This window comes from Hyla sarda, chromosome 5, assembly GCF_029499605.1.
Source record: "Hyla sarda isolate aHylSar1 chromosome 5, aHylSar1.hap1, whole genome shotgun sequence".
Lineage (NCBI taxonomy): Eukaryota > Metazoa > Chordata > Amphibia > Anura > Hylidae > Hyla > Hyla sarda.
This window is the reverse complement of record NC_079193.1, coordinates 284,351,389-284,357,388: the sequence shown is the minus strand read 5'-3', so window position 1 is coordinate 284,357,388 and position 6,000 is coordinate 284,351,389. Positions and strand designations below refer to the sequence as shown.

The following is a 6,000-nucleotide window of genomic DNA, read 5'->3' as shown; positions in this document are numbered from 1 at the left end:
AATTCTCCCTTTATTACAGCTTTTTAGCATTACAGTTTTATACATATCACATTGCTATACAACCATGTCTTATACATCCCTTACAAATGCAAACAATAAATCAATCAAATCACAATCATATCATTAGTGTCAAAAACAGGTCATAAAATTGTACATATAAAATAGCAATCCATCAAAATCACATATTCATTTAAGCCACATGCACCTTTATTGCATACTGTTTACTGTATATATATATATATATATATATATGTGTGTATGTGTATGTGTGTGTATTTAAAATTGTAATGCTTGCAACCCATGGTAATGATAAAATACCCAAAATGATATGAATTGTTATCCAACTGAACACTACCCATGCGGTCAGAAAAAGAGCAAATATCTATGTAAAATAAAGCAAATTTCTGTAAAATAAAGCAAATATAATGAGCATGTAGGGTTTGGCATTAGGCCTAATTTTGAGGAGTGTAAAGGGGGGATCTAATTATGTGTGAGATATTGCTTGTGATATGGGTTGTATTTATATGATGATGTAATATTTCTTGCAATTGATGTAAAAAGGAATAATAAATTAAATTTGTAAGAAAAAAAAAAAGGACATTTCTGTAAAAACACCTAAGTAAAAGTGGGGTATACGGCATTCAAGCTGTGTGCTGCAGTGAGTCTTCACTATGTTTACAAGTACAAATAAGACCACTTGTGTGCCCTGACTGACCAAGGTATGGCAGTGTCCTCCATGTAAACTCCAGTACAATATTCCAGGATTTTTTTGACTATGCTACAGGGGCTATAAAGTTAGTGTGGGTCATAATATAGTGTCTGTACCTGTGTTTGATGGCTGGTCTCACAATTCCTATGTGATCTTTGCCCCGATGTTTATTTTTAACAGCATACAAAATGAATGTTGTCTCTGGTTTTCCCAGGTTGGAGTGTGGCCCGATATATTACATTACTAGTCAGGTGATGAAAGGAGCATGTCTGCTATGATGGGTGTGTTAGACATAACCTTTTGGGGCTAAACAAAGGACAGGCAGACAGTCTGTTGTTTCACTGAACACTGCAACAGGAACTCTTTTATTACTTATGAGGCATAGACAAAACATGAACTCACAAACGTAACACTGCCATCTAGTGGTCATACAATGTAGTAGGCACACAGCAATGACATACAGTGGTTGTTGCTCATAAAATACAAACCTTGTATGCTAACACCCCCACTCAACAACTACTATCTATGTCAATCCCATTTCTGATCTAAGATCCACAAATCTGTTTCTAGCTAGTGGCTTTGTCAAAGCATCAGCAATCATTTTTTCTGACTCACAATACACAAGTACAATCACTTTTTGATCAACTAAGTCATGAATGTAATGATGTCTGACATCGATGTGCTTGGTTCTTCCATTAATCTTCTCACTTGTTGCAAGCTTAATGCAAGACTGATTGTCCTCAAATAAGACGGTAGGTTCTGATGTTGCTTCTCCAAGATCCTTGAGTAATTGCTGTAACCACACAACTTCTTGACTGGCATAAGCTGCAGATATGTGTTCAGCTTCTGTAGAGGACAACGCCACTGACATCTGTTTCTTGCTGGACCATGATATAGGACTGCCTCCCAATTTTAATAAGTAACCACTTGTGGATTTGTGTGTGCTGAGATCACCTGCCCAATCGGAGTCCACATATCCCATGAGGTTTAAATCACCACTTGCTGACAGTTTCAAATGTAAGTCTTTTGTCTGTTTCAGATACCTCATAACTCTTTTGATCGCATTCCAGTCTCTTTGACGTGATTTATCAACTCGTCTGCAAAGAGACATGCTGGCTGCAATATCTGGACGTGTGGTTGCAATGTAGAGAAGTGCCCCCACTGCTTGTCTGTATTGTTCATTGAATGTGCAAGAGGTGAAGATCCCCGGGGCTACGGTTCACGTGGAAAAAAGGTGTGTTCGAGCACTCACTCCTGTAGAATAGCTTGGCTGGGATCGTGGTAGTATAGAAGTAGCCGGACACGGTTAAGGATATAATAACCGGATTTTATTTGGATAGATCACAGATAATGCGTTTCGAGGGGTGGGACCCCCTCTTCGTCAGATCAATGATGTGGCAGATGTGGGAGGCCACTAATTTATGCAAAAAATGCCCGCGAAATTTAACAGCAATTACCGGGTACAGATTAAAATACAAATATGCATCTGTGCAATACAATTTCATTGGATGTGAGAAGATCATCTTCTCCTTCTAACTTTGGATAGGCTGTATCCATAGGTGTGCTTGCTCCTTTCGCCTCTGTCATGTTGAATTGCTGAAGGATAGATTAAATTTTTGCACTCTGATTCAACAGGAAACTTCCATCTTTTTCACGCTGGATGTCAATTCCAAGATAATGGGGGAGATTTATCAAAACCTGTGCAGAGTCAAAGTTGCCCAGTTGCCCATAGCAACCAATCAGCTTGCTTCTTTCATTTTCCACAGGCCTTGTTAGGAATGTAAGAAGCGAGCTGATAGGTTGCTATGGGCAACTGGGCAACTTTGTCTCTGCACAGGTTTTGATAAATCTCCCCCAATATGTCATTTCACCTAGGTCTTTAGTTTCAAAGTGCTTGTTGAGTACTCCTGTTAACTTTGCAATTTCATTGTTGTTTTTGTGAGCAATGATCAGGTTATCTACATAAATTAGCAGATACATCCACTCAGCATCTACTTGTTTAGCATATAGGCATGGATCAGCTTTGCTTCTTGTAAATCCTTCATTTAGTAGAACTTGATTAATCTTCCAATTCCATGCTCGAGCTGATTGTTTAAGGCCATAAAGAGATTTATTCAACTTGCAGACAAGATGCTCTTGTCCCTTTTTCAAATATCCTTCTGGCTGTGACATGTAAATTTCTTCTTCAATATCACCATTAAGAAAAGCTGTCTTAATATTGTGATGTTTCACAATCATTGTACGCATGGCAGCCACTGTCATTAGTGTTCTGAATGTACTTTGTTTAGCAACTGGAGCAAAAGTAGCATCAAAGTCCTCACCAAACTTCTGTGAGTAACCTTTAGCAACCAGCCTTGCCTTGTACCGACAGATTTTCCCTTCAGAGTTACATTTGGTTTTAAAAACCCATTTACATCCTATGGCATGTTTACCTTGAGGTAGCTCGGAAAGTGTCCATGTCTGGAGATCTTGGAGTGATGTAATTTCTTCATCAGCGGCTTTATTCCATACTTGTCTCTCGCGCATTGGCAGTTTCGGCATCTCTTTCCATGAACCCGGTTCAGTTTGAACAGCTCTGCGAGCTATGTAAGATAAACGTTCAGCTGGAACACCTTTATTGATTCTGGTTGAGTTTCTGACTGAAGGGATTTCTGGTTCAGTTTCAGGTTTTGATTCTTCTGCAGTTATTTCTATTTCTGTATCACTTTCCTTATTTTCTTGAGTGACTGATGTTGATTCTTTCTCAGTTTGAATAGTTTGTTGTTTAAACTTTGAGCACACAGAAGTTTCATCAATAATCACACTTCTGCTGACTGTTACCTTGTTCGTGTCTTGATGTAAAATCCTGTATCCTTTTTGAGATTCACTGTACCCCACAAGTACACCTTCTTTTGCACATGCATCCCATTTTGTACGTTTTTCTTTTGGAATGTGTACATAGTCTTTATTTCCAAAAATTCTGTTGTGTCTTAAATCTGGTTTCCTTTTGTTCCACAGTTCATATGGAGTTTTGATTGTTGCTTTTCCCGGCAAACGATTTTGAAGATAACATGCAGTTGTGATAGCTTCTCCCCAGTATGTAGTTGGCATATCAGCATCAAATAGCAGGCTCCTCCCACTTTCACACAGTGTGCGGTTCATTCTCTCTGCAACTCCATTTTGCTCTGGGTTATATGGAACTGTTGTCTGGAACATAATTCCATGATTCCTGAGAATGGATTGTGTTTTACCACTTGTATATTCTGAGCCATTATCTCTGCAGCCACCCGGGCTCCATCTGATGCTATCCCCCCTACTCTATCTAACTTAATGAGGGGACGGGGACACTGCTTTACATCCCCCTTTTGTCTCCCACCTGCACATGCCGCACATCTCCCCCCCGCTAAAAGACTACAACTCCCAGCATGCCATGGGTATCAGGTTTTTGATGAAAAACACATGTGTGCAAATTTTTACCTGTATACGGTTAAAAAACGTATACAGTTTGAAAAATGATGTCCGGTTGCATCCGTTTTTTAAGAAAAAAACATATACATTTTTAACTTTTGACTCCATTTTGAATAAAGTTTCACTTGTTTGATTGAAATTCCAAGAAAAAACTGTGCAAAGTAAAAAACCGTATGGTGAAAACCAGATGGAACCGTACGCACATATGGTTCTGTACAGTTCCCATTGACTCCCATGTTAAAAAAAAAATGTTTTTTCACCCGGACAAAAAAACGTGGTAGACTACAGTTTTGGGTATGGGTGAAAAGCCGGACAAAACCGTATGGGATAGAAAACGGACAGGATGATGCGTTTGACATACGGTATACAATGTTAAATCAATGCATACGGTTTCCTATACGGTTCCGTACGTTTTTAACTTGAAACCATTTACGGGAACTGTATAGCAAAAACGTGGTGTGCATGCACCCTAAGTTGGATAGAGATGGGGGGGTAGCATCATATGGAGCCCGGGCAGCTACAGAGTGATGCCAGCCCGGGCTCCACAATGGCGCCGGCAAGTATCTCTATCCATATGAAATTTTACATTTCCCGCTTGGTCCTGTGATTGGCCGGGACCAAACAGCCAATCACGGGACCCGGAAATTTAATATTACAGTAGATACAGAAACTCCGAGGCTTCGTCTGCGGCAGTCTGGGCTGGTATCACTCGGCAGCTGCCCAGGACTCCTGCAGACAGGCTGGGAGATGTGCAGGAGTCGTCCCTGCCATCCCTCAGCGCTGTGGTACACGATGGCAGAGATGGCTCCTGCACATCTCCAGGCCCGGCTGCGGGAGTCCCGGGCAGTTGCAGTGTTATGTCTGCCCAGGATCCCCTTTCTACTGCGGCGCGGAGTTCACTGTAATTTCAAATTTATCGCCGGGTCTCTTGTCATGGCGGGAAATATGAAATTGCAATGATTTTCTGATCACCGCGGGTGAGGGAGTGGAGCGCATTACGGCTCGCTTCCCTGGCTTGCAGAACTACAACTCCCAGCATGCCCTTACAGTAAGGGCATGCTGGGAGTTGTGGTTGTGCGGTGGGGGCCAGTGACAAGCTTGTTACCTTCCCTCTGCTGCACAACTACAACTGAAAGCATGCCCTAACTGTAGGGGCATGCTGGGAGTTGCAGTAGTGAAGCTGGGGGGGTCACTCGCCCACACATCTCCTTCACCACATGATTACAACTACCAGCATGTCCTTACTGTAAGGGCATGCTTGGAGTTGTAGTCGTGCGGCATGGGAGATGCGTGGGCGGGTGACAAAAAATGTATTAACCTATATTTCTTTTTTTTTTCTCATTTCAGATCCATGTATCCAGTGGAATACTTCGGATTCAGTGGACTGCGTCGATGACCAGTGATTTTTTTCTGTTTAATGTAAATAAAATAGTTAACGAGGGCTTGTGGGAGAGTTTTTTTTTTTTTTTTTTTAAACGTGTTGTGTTTTTTACTTGACCAGCTTAGTAGTGGAAGCTGTCTAATAGATGGAGTCCATAACTAAGCTGGGGCTTAGCGTTAGCACTAAAAACAGCTAGCACTAACTCCCAATTATTGCCCTGGTACCCACCGCCACAGGGGTGCTGGGAAGAGCTGGTACCAACAGGCCTGGAGTGTCAAAAATGGCGCTCCTGGGCCTAGGCAGTAACAGGCTGGCGTTATTTAGGCTGGGGAGGGCCAGTAACAATGGTCCTTGCCCACCCTGGTAACGTCAGGACGTTGCATGCTATGTTGGTATTTGGCAGAAAATAAAAATACGGTCAACTCTATGCATTTTTTAAAAAAATATTTCATTATTTATGCAA

At 41.5% G+C, this 6,000-nt stretch overlaps 1 protein-coding gene across 1 annotated transcript in view; it reads left to right on the top strand.

Moving 5' to 3' along the window:
* Positions 1 to 1,605: 1,605 nt before the first annotated feature.
* Positions 1,606 to 6,000, top strand: part of PPDPFL (pancreatic progenitor cell differentiation and proliferation factor like) — a 16,073-nt gene continuing 11,678 nt past the window's right edge. The window contains exon 1 of the mRNA XM_056518551.1: positions 1,606 to 1,726. The gene's annotated coding sequence lies outside the window, so the exon portion shown is untranslated. The remainder of the gene's footprint in view (positions 1,727 to 6,000) is intronic.